We start from the raw sequence: 27,674 nt of genomic DNA on the forward strand, positions 1-27,674 counted from the left end.
GAACAAATTTTTAAAATTCTGACTTAATTTTTAAAATCATTCAATATTTAGATATTATCTACTATATATTACATATATTTGAAAATACATCAGGTTTTTTTTTTTGTCTTTTCTTTTTTGGTACTGGGGATTGAACCCAGAATGTTGCACTTGCTAAGGAAGTACTTTGCCTCTGAGTTACATCCCAGCTCCCAACCACAATTTTTGTTTTGTGTGTGTGTGTTTGTGTGTGTGTGTGTGTGTGTGTGTGTGTGTGTGTGTGTGTGTGTGTCATGTGACTTGGGCCTGGGCATTGTCCCTGAGCTCTTCAGCTGAAGGCTACCATCCTAACCCTTGAGCCATAGCACCACTTCCAGTTTTCTGGTGATTAACTGGAGATAAAAGTCTCATGGTTTGTGCCTAAGCTGGCTTTGAACTGCAACCCTCAGATCTCAAGTCTCCTGTGTAGCTAGGATTACAGGTGTGAGCCACTATGCCTGGCCATATTGTTTTTCTTATGTATAAAAATCTAATTTAAAATTACATACTAAGTATAGGAATAAAAACTACAAAAGTTAAAGTAGCATTTCATATAAAAATATAAAATAGGAAATTAAACAGATAAAATTTTAGGCAAGGAAAGGAATTTTAAGTATGTTGAGAATTTTATGGCTTATAACTATTTGGATTCAGGTTGAGGATAAGGTTTGTGATTTTATCAGCCAGTCTCATACTTCTTTTTATGAACTGTCAAATTCTACATAGCAATTAATTACCTACCCAAAGGTACCCAAGTGTTGGCACTGGGTCATTGTATTTAGAATAGGGATGTCAAAATCATATTCTAATACAACAATATCTTATGCTTTTTGTCTAAAAATGAGGTCACTGTTGTCTGACAGTAAGCCACTAATTTTGCAAAGCGGATTAAAATAAAAATAACTTGAGTAGCAGATATGTCAAAAACATTGTAATTGGATGTCAGCCAAAGACATAAATATTTTACTAACAGTTAAGTCATACCCAGTTTGGGAGGATTTAACTACAAAGAGAACAGAGGCTGTTCTCAAATCAATATAAGGGACTGCTTGTAGGGTTAGTTTCAGTTAATTTTGAAGTGAAATTTTTTTTCCCCCCAGTTCTGGGCTTGAGCTCAGGGCTTGGGCCCTGTCCTTGGACTTTCTCAAGGCTAGAGCTCTACCACTTGAGTCTCAGCATCATTTCCAGGTTTTTTTTCTATGTACGTGGTATCAAGGAATTGAACCTGGGTCTTCATGCATGTTAGGCAAGCACTGTACCACTAGGCCAAACTCCCAGCCAGAAATTGGGTTCTTTAACAGAAATAGATGATTGCCCAGTGTAGGGCCAAACATATACTATGGATGTAGAAAAGTATAATCTAGTCTTGATACTCTGGTTTTGGGCTACATTCTTTGATCCTGAAGAGAAAGATACTCCCCTCACCTCCACAACTGGGAATGAATCCAGGGCCTTAAATATGCTATGTAAATGCCCTAACATTTGAGATTATGCTCCAGATGTTTTTTTTTTTCCTATTCTGTTTTAGAAATAGAATCTGGCTAACTTTCCCCAAGATTGCCTCCAAATCATGGTCCTTTCCACTCCTATATAAGCATGATGAAGCAGAAACTGAAGTTAGATTATGGTTGAAATCCTCTGATTTTTTTTTTTTTTTTTTTTTTTTTTTTTGCTAGTCCTGGGCTTGTGCTCAGGGCTTGAGCACTACCCTTGGACTTTCTCAAGGCTAGAGCTTTACCACTTGAGCCTCAGCACCATTTCTGGCTTTTTTCTATGTATGTGGTACGGAGGAAACGAACCTGGGTCTTCGTACATGCTAGGCAAGCACTCTACCACTAGGCCAAACTCCTGGCCGATCCTCTGATTTTTAAAACCTCCATATGACTCATCTGGAAGCTATCTTATGTGTGTCAGTCCTGGGACTTTAACTCTGGGCCTGGGTGCTATTCCTGAGCATTTTGTTCAAGGCTAGTGGTCAATCATTTGAGCCACAGCTCCACTTCTGTCTTTTTGGTGGCTAATTGGAAATGAGAGTATTACAGACTTTCCTGCCTGGGTAGCACTAAACTATGATCCTCATATCTCAGCCTCCTAAATAGCTAGTGTTACAGGCATGAGCTATTGGCACCTGGCTCTATAAGCTGTCTTAATGGTATAGAAATCATAGCACCAAGGAAATGACACAATGAAGAATAAATATTCTCATTACTTCAAAAAGTACTCAGTGTTTTCAAGGGTAAGCTTGAAAGCTTGAGTAAGCTTTGCCCCCAGCTTGAAATACTTAATACTTTTTTTAACTGGAATTCCTGAACTCCAAATTATATTTATGCTATTTTGGAAAAAAAATAGGAGTCTATTTTTCTTGGGTACCAGTGTTACTGGGGCTTGAGTGCTTTCTTTGGCTTTTCAGTTCAAGACTAGCTCTCTACCACTTGAATCATAATTCCACTTATAGCTTGGTTTAGTTGTTAATTTTAGATAAGAGTCTCATGGACTTTTCTGCCAAGGCTGGCTTCAAACCGTGGTCCTCAGATCTCAACCTCAGCCTCCTGAATAGCTAGGATTACAGGTGTGAGCCACTGGTACCTGTGGCTAAAGAGATTTTGCCATTTTAGTTTGCTAGCGACTTAGGTCAATATTTCCAAATACATTATCACAGCTTCTCTTGTCTTTGGCATCAGGGAAGTAAATAAAATGAAATTCGTTTTACCAGCATCATCTCAATAAGGAAAGCCCTTATAAAAACTTCAGGCTGAGATTGTGGCTTAGTGATAGAGTGCTTGCCTAGCATGCATGAAGCCCTGTGATGGATTCCTCAGTACCACATAAACAAAAAAAGCGGAAAGCTCAAGTGGTACAGCTCTAGCATGGAGCAGAGACAGGCTCAGGAACAGTGTCCAGGTCCTGAGTTCAAGCCCCAGGATAGGCAACCCCCCAAAAAAAACCCAACCAACCAACCAACAATAACAACACCCCACCAAAAAAAATCCACCTCCTTTTACACAGAAAACATTGTGGTTTCATCCTGTAACTATTCAATGCAATTACAATTTGGAGACATATAGTCAACATAAGTCCTCAAGAATTCCACCAAAAATTAGCTGAGCTGAAGAGCTCAGGGACAGCATCCAGGCCAAGGTGAAGCCCCATGACCCACCAATAATAATAATAATAATAATAATAATAATATTCTATTAAATAAGGGAATTAACTGAATATACTGAGTGGTATGTGAATTTAACAACTCAATTTATATTAGCTATCAAATGAACTAAGATGATCTGAATTCAAGCTTATTAATTAGGTTTATAGGCTAGTAGGAGAAATGTACCCCCATATAATCACAGTATATATAAAAAACAAAATTATTTTAAGGGCAATATAGGAAATGAAGTTACTAATTTTCTATTTGAATGTGTGAAGGAAGGCTTCCCTGAAAATATAAGAAAAATTTACAAAGCTGAGTAAGGATTTGCTATACTACTTGCAAATGTCTGGGTAAAACTAGTGATTAAGCCCTTTAAAAAGCCCAATTCTTTAAATTGACATGGACTATGTTAGGTGTATATCCTCTCCTAGATTTTTTTTTGGGGGGGGTCGGTTGTGGGGCTTGGACTCTGAGCCTGGGTGCTGTTCTTGAGCTCTTCAGCTCAAGGTTACCATCCTACCCCTTGAGCCACAGCATCACTTTTGGTTTTCTACTGGTTAATTGGAGATAACAAGCTCTCCTAGATTTTGATTAACTCCCAAGAAAGGCAGTGGGATAAATTTGCTATTTTATGATTTAATAATCAAGCATAACCTATATATTGTGTATACTTACTCTCTAGAGTTGGAAAAGGTAGTTTTCTTGGAGACTGTCTTTCATTAATCACAAGTTATAATGGAAACATATGAACGCATACATCCACCTCTTGTGATATTGAAATGCTCTAAGTGAATGCTTCCTGGGCAGTGGGACAGTAGTATTTACCATGATAGGATATTTAAGACAACTTGTGCTTGGCTGAATAGTTCCATGTGCAAAACTACTGTAAAGATATTCTCTAATAAGTTATAAAATGTCCCATCTGTTATTAGTCTCTGTGCTTTCTTTCTTAGACAAGTTTTGGGAAGCCAATCACTTCAATTCCTACTGCAACCAAAACAAATATAGTATGTGAAGATTTAGCAACTATGGTAACGACAAGCAAGCAATATGACAACACATTTTTCTTTTATTGTATCACTGCGATACAATAGAAAATATATAATTGTACAGTTTAGTATTGCTAGTTTTGTTTCCCTTACTTCTTATTGCCCACAAGACAGAACCACAGATATAATTCCTAAGAATACAGATGGCAATCAAACAACTTGAGATCAATCCTAATCCCACTTCTAGATACACAACACTAGTTTGCTATGCCCATGACTCAATTTTCTTACCTAAGACAGAGATAACATGCCTCCGTTTTCACTGGGTAGCTGTAAAGATTAAATGAGTTAATAAATGTTAAAAGTCTATGCCAGGAACCTGTGGTTCATGCCTGTAATACTAGCTACTCAAAGATATGATCTGAAGATTTTGGTTCAGAGCCAGTTGGGGCAGAAAAATCTGCGTGATGATTATCTCCAGTTAATTGTCAAAAAAAAAAAAAAAAAAAGCAGTAAGCTGGGCACCAGTGGCTCAGACCTATAATTCTAGCTACTCAGGAGGCTGAGATCTGAGGATTGTGGTTCAAAGTCAGCCCAGTCACAAAAGTCTGTGAGAACATTATCTCCAGTTAACCACCAGAAAACCAGAAGTGGTGCTGTGGCTCAAAGTGATAGAGCACTAGCTTGAGCTGAAGAGCTCAGAGATAGTGCCCAGGTGGAGTTCAAATCCCACAACCTACAAAAACAAAAAATAAAACAAAAAGAAGAGCAGTAGCTCAAGTGATAGTGCAGAAAAACCTAAGTGGCAATACCTAGTTCAAGCCCTAGTACTGGCACACAACTCTGGGATTGCCAGTTAAGTTAGTCCTCACTAAAAAAAACAAACAAAAAAATGGAGGGAGGGTACTGAATTTGGCTTAGTGGTAGAGCTTACCTAGCATGCATGAAGACCCAGGTCCAATTCCTCAGTACTACATACATAGAAAAAAGCTGGAAGTGGTGCTGAGGCTCAAGTGGTAGAGCTCTAGCCTGGAGAAAATCCAAGGACAGTGCTCAGGCCCTGAGTTCAAGAACTGGCAAAATAAATTCATATATTATATTAATATATTATATATGATTCATTTGAAAAAAATTCTATATGAAATGCAATGTTTTGTTCAAGCTAATGTGTTGCTCACACTGAATCATCTCTACTGTTTTGTGTGCCAGTCCGAAGGCTTAAACTTTGCCAGAGCTTCTTTTGATCAAAGCTCTAGAGTTCTAGCTCCATTTCCACGACCTGGGTAGTTCATTACTTGAGCTAGGAGTCTCACAAGTTTAAACCAGCCTAAGCTAGGATTACAATTGTGAGCCACCAATGGATGGCCACCTTTTTTTCTTATGTAGTTTGTTTTTTGGTACCAGGATGCAAATGCAAGGCTTCACAATTTCTGTGCTGGTAGTGCTGCTACTACTTGAGCCATACCTTCAGCTAAAAGATGTCTTCTAAAATTCTGCCTTCCTCCAAATTTCATCAACTTAAAAGTCCTTGTAAGGCAATCATTTCTATAATGCAGTTGGTTGAAAGCCTAGAATTTATGCTTTCCTGAAACATAAATGCCTTAGTTTTGTCCTTTAGTACAATAAACAAGTCAAAACTTGTATTTTCCTTTTCATAGACTTGTGACTTCAGTCACTTCTTAGGACTTCTGAACATCTCACATTTTCCCTCTCAATATTTTTTGTGGTTAATATCCATATTATATATGTGCCTGACAAGAGCCATATACAAAAGGTCCAAATATCAATGGTTTGGAAAATATTTAATGTTTATTAGTAAACAAGTTTGAATATATGAAAAATGTCATGCTAGTTTTAAAATGTTCAAATCCTTAGAGACTTTGAGTTAAATTCTTCAATTTGACTAAACAGAAGCCAAAAACACCTAGCTTTTGGTTGAAAAGTGTTTTTAATAGAAGACAAATATTTAAAATTACCTAAGAATTACCTAAGGCTTTTTTCTATGTAGATTTTTCTGGAAAGAAATTAACCTTTCTTTTTGAGACAGGTGTATGTGGTCTATTCTAGTCTCAATCCCTTGCGACAGCTTCCCTCTTGAGTCTACAAGCATGTATCACGATGTCTTGCCAACTAATTAGTTCCTTGAATTCTGGAGACATCAACTCATATTAGAATCACTAATTCAAAAAATGATGTGACAGTGACTATTACAGGATCCCAAAGCTTTACTTTGGGGTTTTAAAGGGCACTGGATGCACTGGAATGTTTATAGAAAGTATCCTAACCAAAGGCCCAATTGAATTCTCTACTATAGGCTTACTTTTCAGTAGTAAACATTCTTCACAGTCAGATTCTTAGAACTTTGAATAATTCTTTGTTATTTTCAAGTACTTGCTTTTAAGTTATAAAATATGTGAGAAAATGAATTGAAACATCACTTTTGCTTACATCCTAAATAGGTCATCTTCACTGTGACATTTATTGGCATCATGCTTATATTTTATAACAACAAATGTGTTTAAACTGAAAAATTCATGATTATTAATAGAGAATTTTTTTAATGCTGGGGCTCAAACAGTAACATGGGATGCTAGGAAAATGTACTACCATTGAGTAAATGAGGAATTATTTTTGAATACCAAATGTGAATTCCACAGCTTTAGCATAGGTATTTGATAAATTTAATGTGACTACTGAAATATAAAAGAAACAAGCGCATAAATTTCAATATTTGCTCAGCGAGGTCTAAAACCAGAATATAGATATATCTATTTTGTTGTTGTCAGTTGCAAAATCAGTGCTCTACCTCTTTGAGCCACAGTTCCACTTCCTGTTTTCTGGTAGTTAATTGGAAATAAAGAATCTCATGGCCTTTCCTGTCCAAGTTGGCTGTGAACTATGATCCCTAGATCTCAGCCTGCTGTGTAGCTAGGATTACAGGCATGAACCACTAGCACTTGGTCTCAGTACTTATTTTTCTTTTACTTTTTGTTGGTTATGGGATTTAAGCTCTGGACCTGGGCACTGTCCCTGAGCTCTTCAACTCAAGTTACTACCCTAGCCCTTGAGCTACAGTGCCACTTCTGGTTTTTTGGTGGTTAATTGGAGATATGAGTCTCACAGACTTTTAGCGAGTAGGCTGGCTTTGAACCTCGATCCTCAGATCTCAGCCTCCTGAGTAGCTAGGATTACGTGTGCCACTGAGTCTGGCTAGTAGTTATTGATCTTTTTTCTAACTAAAATTTTCTGATAACCAGTTCTACTCAAAACATTTTAAACAGCATGTGAAGATTCCACTAAGCAGGATATGTATATATGACAGAGAAAGGAGTCTGAAGGTAAACAAGACGTATCTTTTCAATATCATTTTTATTGAAATATCATGATTGCCTTTATGTATTTTTACATTGTATTACATAATGGATGTTAAAGTTAGTGCAATTTTTGTATTACATTCAAATTTATAGAAAAATATATTTTTGTTGTAGTAAATGCTTTCTTATTCTTGGCACAGAAAGAATAACAGAGTGGGAAAGCTAAGTATGGTATCTCAAGCTTATAATCCTAGGCTTATAATCAGGAGGCTGAGATTTGGAAAATTGAAGTTTGAAGTCAGCCCAGGTAGAAAAGTCCACAAGACTACCTACCTACAAAATGAACAGCCAAAAATAGCTGAGTACCAATTGAATAGGCATAAGGCCTTGGGTCAAACCCTGGTACTGGAAAAAAAGAGATGAGAGGGAAGGAGAAGTGAAGAGACTTGAGAATGTAGCTCAGAGTAAATAAAGTGAGGCACAGTTAAGGACAGAAGTATTACTCCTCATGTGTATTCAAGTAGAGAATAGGTTAAAAACTACAAATACGAAGCTGGCATGGTTGCACATTCCTATAATTTCACCTACTGAAGGCTGAGGCAGGAGGATTGCCCAGGAAACCCCATATTAAACATACCCCGACCCCTGCCAAAAGAAACATCCTATAACTACAGATAAAATAGGTTCACATCTTGGAAAGCATGGCTAATGCTGATGTTAAAGAAGCACTCTGTATACATGAGAAATCTGAATTAGCTGGAGGAGACTAAACAGGGATGGTATAAAGGCAAGTACAATCAATTTTTTGTGGGTTTTTTTTTTTTTTTGCCAGTCCTGCTGCTTGAACTCAGGGCCTGAACACTATCCTGCAAGGTTAGTGCTCTACCACTAGAGCCATAGCACCACTTTCAGATTTTTTCTATTTATGTCCTTTGTATGTTCGAGGAATCAAAACAGCTAAGCAAGCAGTCTACTACTAGGCCTAACTCCTGCCCCAGCAAGTACAAACATTTTAAGAAAATATTAGAACTAGGTCCTCTGAGGTAAAACTGAAAAACTTAGAAAGGTTGATGGTAGATGATGAAGTACTAAGCCAAGGAGGTTGAGTTTTATCCTGTAGAAAAGAGCAATGTTTTAGAAAATTAAATCAGTGGCACATCTACAGAAGATTAAACTTTTAGATGAAAATAATTAGAAGCAAAGGACTTTTCATTTAAGATGCTGCTGAAAAGAAATGAAAAATTACGAAGTATTTAATACAGCAGCAATTCCAAGGCTGGTGGAATCAAAGACGATTATGGTCTATTTAGGGCAGCTAACAAATGTGAACAATTTCTGTATTTCTTGAAGTCTTTGACTCCAGCTAAACTGATCAAGTGGAAAACAATTCCAGAGCCATCAAAGCACAATTAATAAAACCTCATAATTACACAATACATATCAATATTATCCACTAAATACTTGACAACTCAAAGTGGTGTCAGATGGAAGTTCCAATCTTGAAGTCAGAGTCTTAAAATTGTTTTATCTGCGTAAGTCAAATGGGTTGAAGCAAGATTGTCTTCACAAGTACAGAAAAGTAAATCTATTCATTTAACAGCCTAAAAAGCTGTAACTACTTTCATTTTATTACTTTTCCCTCCCATAGCCAGTCATACACACCTCCTCACTATTTCTTTTAAAGACCAAAATGTACCAGCTTCAGGATCTTTAATTTCGTGATTTAATCGGTTTGAAAGGTTCTTCTGGATACCCACAGGGCTTCTTCCCATTTTCAATATACTATCTTAAAATATAGTCTGCTTTCCCAATATCTTTACTTCACCTTTGTTTTGTAATATCTGAGCATGTTTATATTTAACATTTCATGTAATCAGTTTAAAATGCCATTATAGTTGCCCCCCCTCCGTCCTTTCAACTTTATTTTTTCCACACCTTTTTTTTCCTGTTAGTTGTGGGACTTGAACTCTAGGTCTGGGCATTGTCCCTGAGATCTTTAGCTCAAGGCTACCGCCCCTATCCCTTGAACCACAGTGCCCCTTCCAGTTTTCTGGTTGGTTAATTGGAAATAAGTCTCTCAGACTTTTTAGTGCCAGGCTGGCTATGAACTGTGATCCTTAGATCTCAGCCTCCTGAGTAGCTAAGATGACAGGCATGAACCACTGTCCCTGATGGTTGTTTTTTTTTTTTGGCCAGCCCTGTGGCTTGAACTCAGGGCATGGGCACTGTCCTGGAGCTTTCTCAAGGCTAGTGCGCAACCACTTGAGTCACAGCATCACTTCCAGCTTTTTCTTTGTATGTGGTACCATCGAACCTAGGGCTTTGTGCAAGCTAGGCAGGCACTCTATCACTAGGCCACACTCCCTGACCCTCTCCTTAGACATTATCGCTATATCACAAAGTACAAATATATAGCTGTCAGTTTGTCACTTCTATTATGTACCCACTTCAACCAGGATTGTAGGCTCCCTAAAGGCTAAATTTATAGTTTGTGGTAACGATCAGCCCTTTAGTAGCAAAAATTTGTACCTTTCTGTATATGAATATTTAAAGTAAATATAATGGTACTTTAATCACACGAAAATGTTAAATATAAGCATGATCAAATATTACAAAATAAAGGTGGAAATAAGAAAACTATGATAAAGTTTAAACTTTCTAGCACTTTTTAAAGACATTTTAATTTTTTGCAGTGCCCGGCAAAATCAAATCTAAGGCTTTACATATGCGAAGCCAGGTGCTTTACCACTGAGTTACAGCCTAATCTTTTTGCTGATTTGGTTTTCAGATAGTTATATGCTTTTCCTTGGATCAGCTTTGGATTGATCCTTCTACCTCAGCTTGTGAGGACTGATATTCTCAAAGAGAATCCTCTGTACTAAACAGACCAAAAAAAAAATATAGACACTGAACAAATATTAAATTATTATTAACAAGTTGACATTTACTAATAAAAGTAGCTTCTAATTTTTCTTTTGAAGTCTAGGTATAGCTTTGCAGTAGCGTACTTGCCACACATTTGTGAGGGTATGGATTTAAATCCTGGAACTGGCAAAGAGAGTGGGGGAGAAAACCCGCCAACACTAAGGATATATTTCTGGTGGAAGAGTTAGTTATTAAGGGTGCTCAAGCTACTAGTAATAAAAAGGAGTTTGTAAGAATTTCCTTGACAACAGTAAGAAAACAGATGTGAAAGTATTGATGCTCTTACGCTTCTCCCAGATATGTTAAGTGACATAGCTAAACTTAAGAGTCAAATCTATCTCAAATGGTTAGGACATTAATTTTTTTCCATTTTGATAATGCTCAAAGAGAAAAAACACTTAAGAATAAAACTTTTTCCATGAAGTACAGATAGTAATATCCACCTGCAAAGGGAAAAAAAAATACAATTTAATTTAGAATGTCAGCTTCCAAATAAATACATAAAACAGAGATCACAGTTTATAGACCTATTAGTTTTGTTATCCAACAATGGCTAGCCTGTGCATGTAATACTTACAGGCTGAAAAACACCTAAATGCTATGACCAAATGATGTATGATTGAAGAAAATCTTTAACATTAAAGCTTAATTTTTGAGGTTTTCAAATCTACTCTCTATGTCACTTTAATGAATTTGTACTTGAATACAGGATGCAAACTGAATTGAAATAGTTCTGAAATAATTTTCTAAGTCATAGATACTTACTAGAAGCCCTCTCAGCTTCAAACTCAATCTGTAGTTCAACAACAGGCTAAAGATACTCAATATTGGTATTACTTAGCAACAACTTTTAAAGCCCATTAACTCCCCAAAGTAAAAATAAATAAAAGCCTAATATACCACTATATAACTATTCCTTCATTACAAAATAAACTGCTAGATTAAGATGTACTAATAACGGGTATAACTTAATATTATTTTGGGTGGGGGCTTGTCGTGGGACTTGAATTCTGGGCCTGGGCATTGTCCCTGAGCTCTTCAGCTCAAGGCTACCACCCTACCCCTTGAGCCACAGCACCACTTCCAGTTTTTTGGTGGTTAATTGGAGATAAGAGTCACATGGACTTTAGTGCCTAGGCTGGCTTTGAACTAAGATCCTCAGATCTCAGCCTCCTGAGTATCTAGGATTACAGGTGTGAGCCATCGCGCCTGGCTATTTACCACTAGCTCTTTGGATGTTCAAAATTAGTCACAAGGATCGACATTTGTTAACTTTGCATATAAGACTTCCAGTCCTACTGGGTGCAGGTAGCTCATGCCTGTAATTCTAGCTACATAAGAGGCTGAGATCTAAGGATGGCAGTTCAAAGCCAGCCTGTGCAGAAAAGTCTGAGACTTTATTTTTCAATTAACCACCAAAAAGCTGGAAGTGGAACTGTGGCTCAAATGATAGTGCTAGCCTTGAATGAAATCCAGAAACAGAAGCCAGGCCCTAATTCCAAAACTAGCACACACAAAAAAAATCCAAGACAACAAAAACATCTGGTCAGGAGTTTGGCCTAGTGGCCGAGTGCCTGCCTAGCATGCATGAAGACCTGGGTTTGATTCCTCCGCACCACATACATAGAAAAGCCAAAGTGGTGCTCTGGCTCAGGTGGTAGAATGCTAGTCTTGAGGAAAGACAGTGCTCAGGCCCTGAGCTCAAGCCCCAGGATGGACAAAAAAGAAAAAGAAATAAATAAAGACAGACAAGACAGCAACCAAAAAAACACTAGTCGTGTCGAATTACCTAACCATATATTTTATTAGATATTGAAAGTGTATTGACTCTTCTCTATGAAGTGACTAGAAAAAAGCTGTGTATAGTTACAATAAAGATATTTTTTATAGTGATAGGTATAAAAAGGGAAGAAAAGCTTGGACTCTGGGCCTGGGTGCTGTCCCTGAGCTCTTCAGCTCAAGGCTATCACCCTACCCCTTGAGCCTCAGCACCACTTCCAGTTTTCTAGTGGTTAATTGGAGATTAAGAACCTCATGGTCTTTAGTGCCTGGGCTGACTTTGAACCGTGATCCTCAGATTTCAGCCTCCTGAGCAGCTAGGATTACAAGTGTGAGCCACCGAGTCTGGCTTAATGTTTTTAATTTTTTTCCCTCCCTAATATTTCAATTAATTGGAAAATATAAAATATGAGGTTTTATTTTTTTGCCATTTAGAAATACAACATTTTCTAAAATCTGTTTTTAGATACTTTTAGGAACATATACTCACAAAGTTCTAGTTTGTTCTGACAAATACTGGAAAATATGTTAAGATTTTATACTCCCAGCTTTTTCAGCCATTAATCAGAGGCAAGAGTCCTACAGACTTTCCTGCTTAGGCTGGCTCAGAACCATGGTCCTCACATCTCAGCATCTTGAGTAGCAGGTTCATCGGCATGAGCCTCCAGTTCTTGGCTTAAGCATGTTTGTTTTTTTGTTGTTGTTTTGTTTTGTTTTTGCCAATCCTGGCTTCTTGAACTCAGGGCCTGAGCACTGTCCTTGGCTTTCCTCAAGGCTAGTGCTCTACCACTGGAGCCACGGCACCACTTCTGGCTTTTCTATGTATCTGGTGTCAAAGAATTGAACCCTAGTCTTCATGCTAGACAAGCACTCTACCACTAGGCCAAACTCTTAGCCCTTATGAATAATTTTTAAAAAGAAACAAAGCAACATTCCAAGAGATCAATATATAGTATATTGTTTCTTTATTTGGATAAAAAATTTTGATCAAGATTACCATTAAATTAGACCCTAAACTGTAGGTCCTTTACATTTTGAATATAATTCCCTAAATAAAACCTAAAATAATTTTACATTTTCCAAAGCAGACAGTTATTATCAGAGAGAATTCATGAAGGACTGCTTTTACTTTGTACATTTTCTATTTGATTACAATTAAAAAAAATAAGCTAAGCCGGGAGTGTGGTATAGTGCTTGCTTAAATGCAGGAAGTCCTAAGTTCAATTTCTTGGTACCACATACACAGTAAAAGCTGGAAGTAGTGCTGTGGCTCCAGTGGTAGAATACTAGCCTTGAGAAAGCTCAAGGACCATGCCCAGGCCCAGATTTAAAACTCCAGGCCTGGCACAAAAGAAAAAAAAAAGGCTACTTTTTATAGAAAATCAATATGTTACACTCTACAGCGATTCTCAACTTACCTTTAATATAATTTTTTAATGATTTCAAATGCCACAAATAAAGAATGGAAAGTAAAGGAAGCACTTCTTTTACATTTTAATATATTTAGACCTATTAAATGATAAAATTTAATAACTAAGTCACAACTCAGTCTTATTTTGAAGTTAAAAAGAACAGAATATCCACAAACACTATATTTTATGCAAAGGACTCTTACAAATGAAGATTTGGTATCTGTAGGGGTCTTGAAGCCAGTTCCTTATATTGAATGTTATTTTAACAGACAGTACATATAGAAAGTTACTAACATTTTTACAAAATCATATTAAAATACCACCAATGGAAAACACCATTACTAAAACTGAAAGCAGATCAAAACCATCAGTGTATATACTGAAATATAATTGTAGAGTATGGCCAACCTTACTTCAGCAGCACAGTTAATACTGGAGATAATTTTAGAATCTTAACGCCAATATTTACGTGCTGCTAAGGCACTGTTGACATTATTATCATAAGAGCTATGAATGAAAAGAAACATATTTCTTCAGAAGATCAGGTCCTTGTATTTTTGAGGCAGCACAATATGGCCTGCACCTTTTCAAAATCCACAAACCATTATGTGCTGCTACTTTACTCCAAGGTTTTTTTTTTTTTTAATTCATACTAATACCTAAAGAATAATTTTTTAGTAAAATGGAATACATTTTATTAAAAAACATGTTTAAAGACTGTAATAGTTATTGTAGCATTTTTAAAAGATTTTGAGTAAACAAATTTTTACATCAAAAAAGTAATTTAAAAATGGTAATACAATCTACTAGATAGTCAATAGTCTTATAAATTAGGAATCACAAAGATGAATAAAATGAGGAAAATCATTTCAGTTCTTAATTTAGTAAGGCAACATATATTGACTGGCTATTCAAATTTCTGAATGTCTTTTCCTTTTATAAATAAAAAAATGAATTCATAAGATTGGATTTTACCTTGGTAAGAGCAGAATTTACAAATATGTTTTTGTTCCTTGCTGTACATCTTGCAAAAAGCATCTTCATCAGGGCAGGTAAAACATTTCATGTCCAATGAAAACACAGAATGATATGTAAGAACTCAGTTCCAATAAACTTAAGCTAGCAAAATACATGTGCTTTAGAAGATAAACAGAAGGAGCCACATGAAACATTTAAATATCAAACAGTATTAGACTATTTGAGGGGAGAATGATAAAAGAAGTGATACTGATCAAGATGCATTGTATTACCAGGCACAGATAACTCATACATATAATCCTAGCTACTCTGGAGGCTGAAATCTGAGGATCATGGTTGAAAGCCAGCTTAGGCACAAAAAGTCCTTTAGACTTGCCTTCAATTAAGCACACACACACACACACACACACACACACACACACACACACACAAAAGCTAGGGCTGGGAATTTGGCCTAGTGGTGGAGTGCTTGCCTAGCATGCACAAAGACTCGGGTTCGATTCTTTGGTACCACATACATAGAAAAAAAAAAAAAACAGAAGTGGTGCTGAGACTCAAGTGGTAGAGCTCTAGCCTTGAGAAAGGTCAAGGACAGTGGTCAGGCCCTGAGATCTAGGCTACCTCCCCTATCCCTTGAGCCACAGTGCCCCTTCTGGTTTTTCTGGTTGGCTAATTGGAAATAATAAAAGTCTCACAGACTTTTTAGTGCCCAGGCTCACTTTGAACCGCATTCCTCAGATCTCAGCCTCCTGTATAGCTAGGATTAGAGGTGTGAGCCACCCGCCACGCTATGGCCGTGCTTTTAAAGAAATATTTCTACGTAGAACAGTTTGACTTATAAAATCAAAGTACTGAAATTTGCCTCTCAGATACAGTATCCAATTATTTACACAAAGCATACTCTCACATGTTCAATATTATGTTTTGTATTTTCCTCATTATTGAAAAAAATATTGGGGACAAAAACATGAGAAGGGGTATCAATGCTCGAGAAGTAATGTACCTACTACATGAGGGGCCAGGAGTTTGACCTAGCGGTGGAGTGCTTGCCTAGCATGCACCAAGACCTGGGTTCGATTCCTTGGTACCACATACATGGAAAAAAGGTGGAAGTGAAGTGGTGCTGTGGCTCAACTGGTAGAGCTCTAGCCTTGATGAAACCCAAGGACTGTGCTCCTTAGGCCCTGAGTTCAGTCACTAGGATTGGCAAAAAAAAAAAAAATATATATATATATATATATATACATATATAGCACATTGATGTTTATCATTTGAGGAATTTTACATATTCTCCAAACCCACTTTTCTTTTTTTGGAGGGGGCTGGTGCTGGTCCTGGGACTTGAATTTGGCTTGAGTGCTATCCATGAACTCTTTTACCACTTTGAGCCACAGATGAACTTGCTTTTTTGGTGCTTATTATTGGAGATAAGAGTATCATAGACTTTATTGCCTGTGCTGGGTTTGAACCATGATCCTTTGATCTCAGTCATCTGAATAGCTAGAATTACAGGTGTGAAGTGGCCTGGCTACACACTCACTTTCCAGATAAAATATTTAAACTTCTTCACTCCCTCCTTCCATGCACTTCTTTTTCCTCTCCCCCCAACCCCTTTCGGCTGGTCATGGGGCTTGAACTCAGGGCCTGTGTACTGTCCCTGTTTTTTTTCTCATGGATAGTGTGCTAGTGGGCTAGCCATTTAGATACACACAGCTCCACTTCTGATTTTTAGATGGTTAACTGGAGATAAGTTTCATTAATAATTATGTAACTGTAACCCCTCTGTAGATTACCTTTTACTACAACAACAGCAGCAGCAGCAATGTCTTACTAACTTTCCAGCCCTGGCTGGCTTTGAACTGCCTTTCTCAAATCTCAGCCTAATGAGTAGCTCAGATTACAGGCATGAGCCACTGGCACCCAGTTTCAAACTCAGTTTGAAATACTAAAGTCTACATATTTTTGACACAGCAAATATTTTGTTAAACACTTACTCCAGTTGTCAGCAGTGTACTATTTGTTACATTGCAGATGGTGTATTAGTGTACCAAATACAGCTCTGTTTAGCAAGAATTTAAAGTCACTGAAATTATAAGAAAATTAAAAATTGCATCTTGTTCTCTGTTCTTATACTATATTTGTATACATTAAATGATTATTTTAAAATCACATGAATATTCTATAAAAAAATCAAGTGGACCCTTTAATCCCATTTTTTCTTGTGTGTGAAAATATACATATATTTCTAACCCAACTGCTAAACTTGAAATTGCTGTAAATATTCTCATCTGTGTCAATGAAAAAAATTCATACAAAAACAGTCTTCACTTTTGAAACTGCAGTTAACTACATAAAACTGATCAACTTAATCATTTTAATGTCTAATTCTGTGGCATCAAGAGCACTCCTATTACTCATCTCCAGAAAATTTTCAACTTCCCTAACATTAAATCTATGAAACACTCACTACCTATTATATCCGGCTTCTCAGCCCCAGAAAATCATTTTACTTTGTCTCCTGAATTTAACTATTCTAGGTACTTCATAAGTGATAGTATAGTATTTTGCTTCTGACTGCTGAAAGCCAAAATAGTCACTAATGCTCTTTTCTGTTCATCCTATGTTTATGGACAATTTAAATCTGTTTCCTTCAGTGGCTTCTTAATTTTTCTAGCAGATTTCACTTTCCAATACTAAGAACAACAAAAAAATTGCGGGGGGCAGTCAGTCGTGGGGCTTGAACTCTGGGGGCTATCCCTGAGGTACTGAACTCAAGGCGACTGCTGTACTACTTGAGTGACAGTAGAACTTCTGGTGGTTAATTGGAGATAAGAGTCTCTTAGACTTTCCTGCCCAGGCTGGCTTTGAACCAAGATCCTCAGATCTCAGCTTTTCTGAGTAGCTAGGATTACAGGAGTTAGCCACCAGAGCCCAGCACTAAGAACAATTTTTTTGGGGGGGGAAGGGACAGTTCTATACTCAGGGCCTGGTGATTTTGCTCATGGCGTCTTGCTCATGGTTGGTATTCTACCACTTAAGAGACTTCCAGCCTGGCTCATTGCTGGTTATTTGGGAAACTTAAGTCTCATGGATTCCATGTTAGGCTTTGGGACCTTAATTATCATTGTTGGCTTTTGATATAGCTCTACCTTCAATTTTTATGCTCTTCCAAGAAAAAAAAAGTAGTCATATTGAAAGATGGGATCAAAATAAGTAAATGTCATGCTTAAGAAGTTAATGTAAATATTTATCTTTAAGTATCTTAAGTTAGTTTTCTTTCTATGATAGAAATGTGAATAGCTACACTAATAATATAAAATACTCCATCATAATTATAATAAATTTTAGATACCTTTTATATTATCTTTGAAATAATAGTAACAATATCTGATAATACTCTTAACAACTTAAACTAACATTCTGAAATTTAACCAATGGCAGAACAATCTAAAGTGATGGCATTGCAGTCTTTGTACTAGACTATTAAATATTTCAAAATTCATTTCAAATTTCATTTATACAAGCTATGCTAATTTCAATACAAAAAAAGAGGCCATACAAGGTATTTCAAACAAATTTAATAACAAAGATAAGCATAAATCTCTTTACCAGGTTTAGCAAGAAGTGAAACTGATAGTTTAACTGAAAGTCAGGTATAGTTTACTGACAACTAGACTCATAAAACTCTAAATTTTTTGGCAAAATTGTGAACTCAGGGTCTCCCATTTATACTCTACCACCTCCCCAGGCCTTGTTCACCTTACTTTTCTATAGGGTTTCATCTTCTTTTCCTGGGGTCAGACTCAAGGGACTATAATTTTTCTACCAATACTTCTTATACAGCTGGATCACAGGAACCTTTGACTACCATACCTGGCATACTGGTTCAAATGGGCCTCTTGCTAAATTTTTGCCCTGACTGGCCCCAAACTGCTATCTTACTGACCTTTCTTCCCGAGTAGCTGGGATTAAAGGTGTTTTCCACCATGCCTGGCCCTGAATACCTTTTTCAACCTCACTCAATTTATTTCTGTTTTTACATTGAGAAAGTTTAAAACTCAAGTTTTGAGGTGGATATGGTTAACGTACATCAAATATTTATCACAATAAGACTCATTATACACTTCAAAAGTCCTGTTTACATTAAAAAGTCTGAGGATGTTTCTCAGTATATTTATGGTTAAGAACTTGAAAATTTTATCACACTAAAAAGTCTGCTATATTTGCATATTTTATTTATATTAAGATCCTGGCATAAAATTCTTTAGTTTTTAAAAGAGACATCAAAAGGAACTTTAAAATATAAAATTGTCTATACTTTTTTGAAACTATCTAGGAGCTAAAAAGTTGTTCAGAATGGTAAATGGGTGGGAGGGGAGTTAAAACAAATTTAAATTGATGGCTATGAGTCCAAAATTTTAGTATTAAAATTTTAAATTCATGGATACAATATTGTTGTGAAAAAAAGCAGCCATGACTCAAAGCTCAGATTTAGCTTAATCATTCGGGTAGATATATATATGAATGAAATATATAATGCTCTGAAGATATGGAATACCTGGCAATTGACACTATTTCTCAAATTCTCAAATAACTATTTTTGAGAATATATAGTCAGAGAATATTATGAACCTCTTCTATATTCTATGTTCATAATTTATATAATATTATCTTTCAGTGCATAGATTTGATATAGGTACTAATGTTAATTTATCTGATCAGTAAATATATAAACAAATCTTTTTTTTTACTACTAATGCTGATATTAGCCGATATCTTAATAAGGTTTTCAGCTTTGGACTATAATAATTCTCAACCAAGAATTCAACTCCAAAATAATTTTTTCATTTTTTTATTTCATAAAACTTTTATTTTACCAATACAATATGTTTTTTCACATCTGACATACATACACTTTTAGCCTGAAAAAAAAATTTTGTTAAAAAAAATTCAAGATAATTAAAATTCCTCACTGGTGTGGCAGCATCACAGATTAGCAGAATTTTTAACTCCTCTTTAATGCATGATACAATCATAGCATCGTATTGGGCCAGGAGTTTGGCCTAGTGGTGTTTGTCTAGCATGTACGAAGACCCGGGTTCAATTTCTTGGTATCACATACATATAAAAAGTCAGAAGTGGAGCTGTAGCTCAAGTGGTAGAGCACTAGCCTCGAAAAAGCCCAAGGACAGTACTCAGGCCCTGAGTTCAAGCCCCAGGACTGGCAAAAAAACAAAAAACAATTATATCATTATATCTTTATTAAAGGTGCGAAGAATTTATTTGCTACTTATTGCTTACTACATTACTAATGAAAAGATTCTAATTTTTTTCTGTTGTACTTCTAGTCAATCCTTTATTCATACTAATTCTACAACTCACAATATTTTCTAGATTGTTATGATTACATGCTATTGTATTCATACCTACTGTTTATACTTTAAATTCAATAATTTCTAGAATGTTATTAGTGCTATTACATTGCCTAGTTGATGTTTCTAAAAACATATTGATAACATCAGTCCTATATGGAAAATAGTATTTGTCATTTCTTTTTACTACCAGAGCTAATGAGAGTAAGCATAATTAACTCTTCTTATATTTTAGAAAGTAACTTATCCCTTATTTAGTTGTTTACAGGACTACCAATGCTGACCAAATTCACTGAAACCTTCTGCTTCAGCTCTTGTTCCCCAATTAAGTCCTTTCCTAACTTGGTTTAGGTTAGAAGAAATAGAAATATTGCTTCTAATGCTGGCAATATACCAAAAGATGTTTTAAAAGTATCATATATTATGTTTAGGCACCTAAAATTTTCATAACAAAAACATATGTATATATTTTTAAAAATGTAATGTAAAAAAAATGTAAGGCAAGGAATGACTATTCCTGAATTTCTTTGTGCAACAAGTTTTAAATCTTTACATTTAAAAGCAAACAAAAATATTTCATCTTGGGGGGTGGGGGGGAGGGTAATGGGAACCAAGACATGTGAAAGGGTATCAATGTCTGTTAATTAATGTACCTTCTATCTGGCAAATATCATGTAACCCTTTTATTAATTACAATAAAAAATATTTTTTAAAAAAAATTTCATCTTTTTACTCAGTTGGAAAAAATGTACCTAAAACATTGCCATTACTCAATTTTGACAACTTTGAATATATTAACATTACACTTCCAGAATATTTTTATTCCTCAACTGTATAGCTTAAACTATATTATACAAACATTTAGAAAGAAAAGTATCACAGACACACAAACATACAGGAACATTAACTAATGTGTGATTTTTTACTGGATAATAGTTAAATAGAAATATTATCATTTTAATTTCTGATACTTAAGGGAACTCAGGCATACTCTTAGAATACATGACAGGAAGCATTTCAACTAAGAAATATGAAAAGTGATCTATATTATCCATGGCTTATCTATAATCATGAAGTTATACATATATATGAATTGATTTACTAATACAATGTGAGAGGATGACTCATTTTAGTGTCTCAAAGATTCTTTAAGAAATTATCATGTGCATTTAATATAATTTCAATGTATCAAGGATAAAATGCTAATATCAGCTGATCTATTAGAATTAATCTGTAAGTTTGAAATTTCTCAAAACTTCAATAAATCAGGAGAAAATGTTACTTTTATTCTGAGGTATCCAAGTATACTTGTAAAGGAAAAGGAATTGTCTTACTGGTGTTCTTGAAGTTTATTTACTTTTTAAAAAACACATATTGAGAGTTTGACTTTTATAAGCTTATTTTTATTTTTTGGTGGTACTGGAGTTTGAACTCAGGGCCTCATGCTTGCTAGGCAGCACACCTCCAGCCTTACCTACCTTTATAAAGTTTATTCTCTAACTGGAAAGTTCCTCACAAAGAAGTCTCACATGTAACCTAATAAAATGTAAAAACAAATAAATTGAAAAAATATTTCTTAATTAGAGAGGATGCGCTCAATATTAAACTTTAAGATCAATATAACAAGTTGGATGTTTTAGCATAGATGGGTAATCGATGGGAGAAAATCAGAGTATCCTGGATTAAGGCCAGCCCTGAGTGAAAAACAGAAGGCTAGGGCTGGGAGTTTGGCCTAGTGGTAGAGTGCTTGCCTAGCATGCACAAAGACCTGGATTCAAATCCTCAGTACCACATACATAGAAAAAAGCCAGAAGTGGTGCTGAAGCTCAAGCAGTAGAGCTCTAGCCTTGAGAAAGTCCAAGGACAGTGTGCAGGCCCTAAGCTCAAGCCCAGGACAGGCATTAAAAAAAAGAAAAAAGAAAAAGAAAAACGGAAGGCTAGTGAAAAAAAAATAAATCAAAGGCTAGGAATAAGGCAGCTCAAGGAAAGCCCTCATTTCAACCTCCCAGTATCATCAAAAATAATACAAAACCCCAATGATGATAACACACAAGACCATTACTGATTTGTCAACTCCTTTGAAGGAAAAGGCTTCACCATTGTGATTTTAAGATGATGTGACTCTATATTTTCCTACTTAGAATTCTACCCAAAGTAATTTCATTAGATTTGTTCTAGACTGGAGTAAATTAACATCAAACCTCAACATTTAAGGAGCTAAAAAGGAGATCAGAAAATATTGTTCTAGAATAATAAAGAAAATAAGAAATAAACTGAAACATGATAGCAAACAGTTTCTGTACTAATAATGTGAAGTTGTGAATTAAGTACTTACAGAGAATTGTTGGGCTAAGTAGGGAGCTGTTTAATTATGGTCTTAATTTTCACAACTGTTGAAACCTAGGAAAAAGAAAAAGAATAAAGACTTAAAATTTGGATCACATATAAATTAAAACATTTTCAACTGAAGACAACTATCACTGTTTTTTGATCTGTACATATCACAATATAATCACAGATTAAGAACACCAGCACCAACATTTACACATGTTAGTCGAGTGCTGGTTTTTGTTTTATAGCACTGGGGATTAACCCTATTTGCTAGTGTTCAAATTTTGCTTTTCTGTTGTTGTTACCTTCTAAAAACTTAGAAGTTAAATACATAAATACAACTTAAATTCATAATTTAATGTTTAACTTGAAGCGTGGTGAACTTCTGGGAGACATCATAATTACAGGTATTAAAGTTAATCTAGATCATATCCCAAGATTTCTCTTTAGATACATAGCCACAGATTGCACAAAATCTAAAATCCACATATTGCTCCAATTCTAAGAATTCTACTGTAATAGAGTAAAAATACAAAGAAAAATTTAAGATTAAAATGCATAAAAAAAACTCTGAAAATAATAAACTATGATTTTATGGCAATGACAGAAAGAATATATAGTCATGAAATTGCTGGAATCAAAGAGTAAGTGAAAGAATAGAAAAAATAACTTGTTTCCATGGTTGATTTTTTTTTTTTTTTTGGCCAGTCCTGAGGCTTGAACTCAGGGCCTGAGCACTATCCTTGGGCTTTCCTCAAGGCTAGCACTCTACCACTTGAGCCACAGCACCATTTCCGACTTTTATGTGGTACTGAGGAATCGAACCTGGGTCTTCGTGCAGATATAGTAACCAAGAGATTAACCATAAGGGGAAAAAAAGAGAAAAGAAATAACTTCACATAGTACATTAAGAACAACAACTAAATGATAAATCTTATTTCCATATCATTTCCCTTAGCTTCATCCTATGTGATCATATGCACGGGGCCCCGTTTATAGCCTTCCTGAAAAGATTTTTGCTTAAGATAGTTACTCTTATTTTAATAGGAAAGGAGTTCACCATGAAAGGGTCAAACTGACATGTTGAATTAAAATCCCTTTATAGACAGTTTAAAGACAGTTTTCAAAAGAGTTCACCATGAGATGTTACAATTTACCATTCTCCTATTACTTAACATGTATCCTGCTTTCAATATAATATTAAAAGTCTTAACCCACGTGAGTTTATGCACACACCTGCGCATGAAACTCCTGGGTTTTAGTCTACTTATAAGGAGTCCAATAACTTTACTAGGATATTGCAAAATGTTCCCCTAGGTTGTATAAAAAAAAAAAAAATCCCCTTTTTATATTTTCCCAAATTTTAAATATATTTAAGAAAAATAGCTACTATCTAGACAAAATGTTAAAAACTTCAAGTGGTTAATTTTCTTCTTTTCTTCATCAAGTGAATGTTCAACATAGGCATATTAAAATTTTGTTCAAGGCATTTCTTTTCTTTTTTTGTGGGTCATAGGGCTTGAACTTGGCTTGGGTGCTGTCCCTGAGCTCTTCAGCTCAATGTTACCATTCTACCCTTGAGCCAAGATCCACTTCCCATTTTCTAGAGGTTAATTGGCGATAAGAGTCTCAGGTCCTTTTGTGCCCAGGCAGGCTTTGAACCTTGATCCTCAGATCTCAACCTCCAGAGTAGCTAGGATTACAGATGTGAGCCACAATGCCTGGCTGTTCAAGGCATTTCTACAGACACAAAATTCTGACATTTCTTTTTTCTTATATGATTGAGGAAATGTGATAATTTATTAGAGTTGTTATAGAAATGGTAAGATTTGTAATTAAAAGCACTAAGTTTAGATCCATTATGACAAGGAAAAGAAATGCAAGTGAAATAAATGGTTTGATTTGAACAATACTGCCCCTATTTTGGGCAGCACATTATTAAAAAAGTAAAAGAAAAAGTAGAAGGACAAAAAGAAAATTTTCTCTTGTGTTTTGTACAAACTGGCAAATTCCTGATCTCTAGATTCAGAGTTTCTGATTTAACAGTTCTGGAAAAATGCTTTATTTTAGATTATTCTGGTGCAATTAATCTGCCAGATACTCCTCAGTAATTAGGAGGAGCTGGAGGCATTTTCAAAAGAAAAGATTACATGTAGCTCACTTTTTGGTTGCGTATATAATAAAAATTAATGTTATTTGTTAAGCCACATCAATATATTAAAAATACATTAGAATTAAAAAAAAAGCCTAACAACTCAATTTATGGTTGATATGCTTGAATTCACAATGCCAAAACAGGTTGTAGGCTCACTTATTATTTCAGATAACTAAACACATACTAAGAAAAGTTGTTTTTGATAATAGAGAAATTGTATTCTGAATTCATATGGTTAAAAAAAAACAGTAGAGTATGACCAGGAATTTTACATTAAAAGTTCTTTTAAATGAGGGGTAGGGAATGTAGCCTCGTGGTAGAGTACTGGCTAGCATGTATGGGGTTCAATTCCTCAGTACCACATACACAGAAAAAGCAGGAAGTGGTGCTGTGACTCAAGTGGCAGAGTGGTAGTCTTGAGTAAAATGTGTCCAAGGACAGTGCCTAGGCCCCAAGTTCAAGCACCAGGACTGGTAAAAATAAATAAATATATAGATAAAATAAAAATGATCTTGCAAATGTTGGAATTTAAATTAAGACCTTAGGCTTAATAGTTAAAAAATGTTTTTTGCAAATTCCCACCAACAGTTTTATAAGTAGAAACTTAACAGAAATCCAAAATTCCTCCTATAACCGTAACATACTGAAATTATATGGAAATAAGAGGAAAAGATAGAAATGAGTCTTATTTCCAAACATTTTGAATAATTGACATTTATTAAAGGAGAAAGGTCAATAGAATGAGAAAATAGGTTAATTGAAAGAAATAATAAGACTTTACAACTGGGCACAGTGGCTCACGCTTGCTATCCTAGCTACTCAGGAGGCTGAGATCTGAGGATCATGGTTCAAAGCCAGCCCAGGCACTCAAGTCTGTGAGATTCTTATCTCCAATTAACCACTTGAAAACCAGAAATGGTAGTGTAGCCTTGAGCTGAAGAGCTCAGGGACAACACTCAGGCCCAGAGTTCAAGCCCCATGACAAAAAAAAAGAAAAAAAAAAAGAAAGAAAAAATAGAAAAAAGAAAAGACTTTTTATAGTTGGCCTAATTTACAACAGTAGTATGAAATTTTTTTATTGTAGTGAAATCAACAAGAATTTAACATCGTTTTGACTAGACTGTAAGACAAAGATAACATGGGCTCAAAATGTGATCCAAAAATGAAAGAAATATTCTTGTCTGGCCATAACCATTTGTTATGAGTACCCTAATTTGTTGTATCAGTAACTAATACTTTTTGCAGTCTCTCAGATAAACATTCTGAGACAGTTTTCTTCTAATATGTGAAATTAACTGAATAAAAATTAAATCACCAAGACTAGAGTAAATAGTTAAAAGTGTAAGTACCTACTCTTCCAGGAAAGAAGAAAATCTTTCTGTCAAAGAAGGTATTCTCCAAATTGAATAGGGGTATGCTGACAGTTGCCCACCTGGTCTGTAAAACCTCGGAGACTTCTTTGGCCACCATCACTGCATACTGATGTTATTTTGTAGAACAACAATTAACAAGCTGCAATGATCCACCCTTGACTCCCTGTTGTAAAGGACAAAAGTAAGGGATATGGTGGGGAAACTAGTTTCTTCACTGTTGCAGAAGCTACTTCTTAAACAGTAACCTAAGTATAATATATACAAGAGGGAAAAACGGTTCAATCCTATTTGCCTCCCAAAACTATCTCTATGATAAAGTTACCAATTTTTTTCTTTTTAAATATAGTGGACCTGGGTGCCTGTGGCTCATGCCTGTAATCCTAACTGCTCAGGAGGTTGAGAGCTGAGGACCCTGGTTTGAAGCCAGCTCAGGCAGGAAAAGTCCTTGAGATTCCTATCTAATTAAAACACTAAAAAGCCAGAAGTGGAGCTGTCTATGGCTTAAGTGGTAAAGCCCTAGCTTTTAGCACAAAAGCTCAGGGACAGTGCCCAGGTCCTGAGTTAAAAGCCCCAGGAATGGCACACCTATGCCCCCCCCAAAAATAGAAGACAAATGGATGCTTTAGTTAGAAAACAATCCTATAATATTGTTTTCTTCCTCTCTCTATCCTCTATCTTTAATACTCTGGTTCATAACATTCTAGGTGTGTGTATGTATTTTTCTTTTAATTTTTAATTGTTATAAAGGTGATATACAAAGGGGTTACAGTTAAAGTCAGGTAAAGAACATTTTCTTTTAAGCAATATCATCATCCCCTCCTTTGCACTCTCTGTTTATCCCTTAATAATGTATTTTCTAAGAAAAAAAAAGGACAAGTAATAATCTCTTAAGGTTAGATTTACCCAATGATCAAAATTCCCTAAAGAATTTTAACCAGTGGTCAGGGTGAAAGTATGAAGAGTTATTCCAGGAAATATAGTGTTCAAATTCTAATCAAGAAATGAAATTATATTTTGCTTACAAAATGGCCTTGGCTCTCTCCCAGGCACCACGTATCTAATCACCACCACATGCTGACTTCAGATACTATTTGCAAAGAAATGGGAGTTTAACCCACAATTTTTTGGTGGAGCTGGACAATCAAATCCAGGACCTTCTGCATGCCAAACACTTTTACTACTAAGACACACTCCCAGACCTAGCTCAGCAAGATTTAACAAACTCAATTATAAAAAAAAAAAAAAAAGGAATTACCTACTTTAAAAGTGTATCACAGAGCAAAAAGCTTAGTAAAGCTCATAGATGAAATGATGAGTAACAAAAATCTATTTTAAAGTTACCTTTAAAAAGAACACAAACAACCTTAAACTTAAATGAGGTAACTTTTCATCATCTTACACAATTTTTTTAGGTGCTAGTTACTGAGTCCAGAGCCTTGTAAATACTAGGCAAGAACTATCAAGAACTACACCTTTAGCTTTCCTTAAGCAATTTGATTCTGAAAATACAAAATGAGAAAGAAATTGAACATTACAAAATAAAACCCAATCCATTCATACATTAAAACTATATACAAATTTAAATACCTAATCATAAAAACAAATTCCTGATTTTCTTTTTTTGCCAGTCCTGGGCTTGGGCTCAGGGCCTGGGCACCGACCTTGGATTTTCTCAAGGCTAGAGCTCTACCATTTGAGCCACAGTATCACTTCTGTTTTTTTTCTATGTATGTGGTAACAAGAAATTGAACCCGGGTCTTCATACATGCTAGGCAAGCACTCTACCACTATTCCAAACTCCAGGCCCAAATTCTTGAGATTTTATAAAATAAATAAGTATGAAATAAAATATTCTAAGTACAGATATGTTGAAAAAAATC

General features: G+C 35.5%; 1 long non-coding RNA gene across 7 annotated transcripts in view; it reads right to left on the reverse strand.

Moving 5' to 3' along the window:
* LOC150057001 (uncharacterized) overlaps positions 1 to 27,674 on the reverse strand; it is a 43,816-nt gene that overhangs the window by 7,489 nt on the left and 8,653 nt on the right. Inside the window, exons 3-8 of one of the 7 annotated variants that reach the window (XR_016537111.1) lie at positions 25,854 to 25,957; positions 22,271 to 22,335; positions 21,414 to 21,471; positions 16,558 to 16,646; positions 14,561 to 14,623; positions 7,525 to 8,583 (exon numbers count right to left, since the gene is read on the reverse strand). This is a non-coding gene — a long non-coding RNA (uncharacterized LOC150057001). Of the gene's footprint in view, positions 1 to 7,524; positions 8,584 to 9,644; positions 10,838 to 12,255; positions 13,515 to 13,560; positions 13,683 to 14,560; positions 14,624 to 16,557; positions 16,647 to 21,413; positions 21,472 to 22,270; positions 22,336 to 25,853; positions 25,958 to 27,674 lie in introns of those variants that run through there. The other 6 variants (XR_016537110.1, XR_016537114.1, XR_016537115.1 and 3 more) reach the window with 6 other exon arrangements.

The sequence above is a fragment of the Megascapheus bottae genome, chromosome 11 (genome assembly GCF_031878675.1).
Source record: "Megascapheus bottae isolate mThoBot1 chromosome 11, mThoBot2.hap1, whole genome shotgun sequence".
NCBI classification, from domain to species: domain Eukaryota; kingdom Metazoa; phylum Chordata; class Mammalia; order Rodentia; family Geomyidae; genus Megascapheus; species Megascapheus bottae.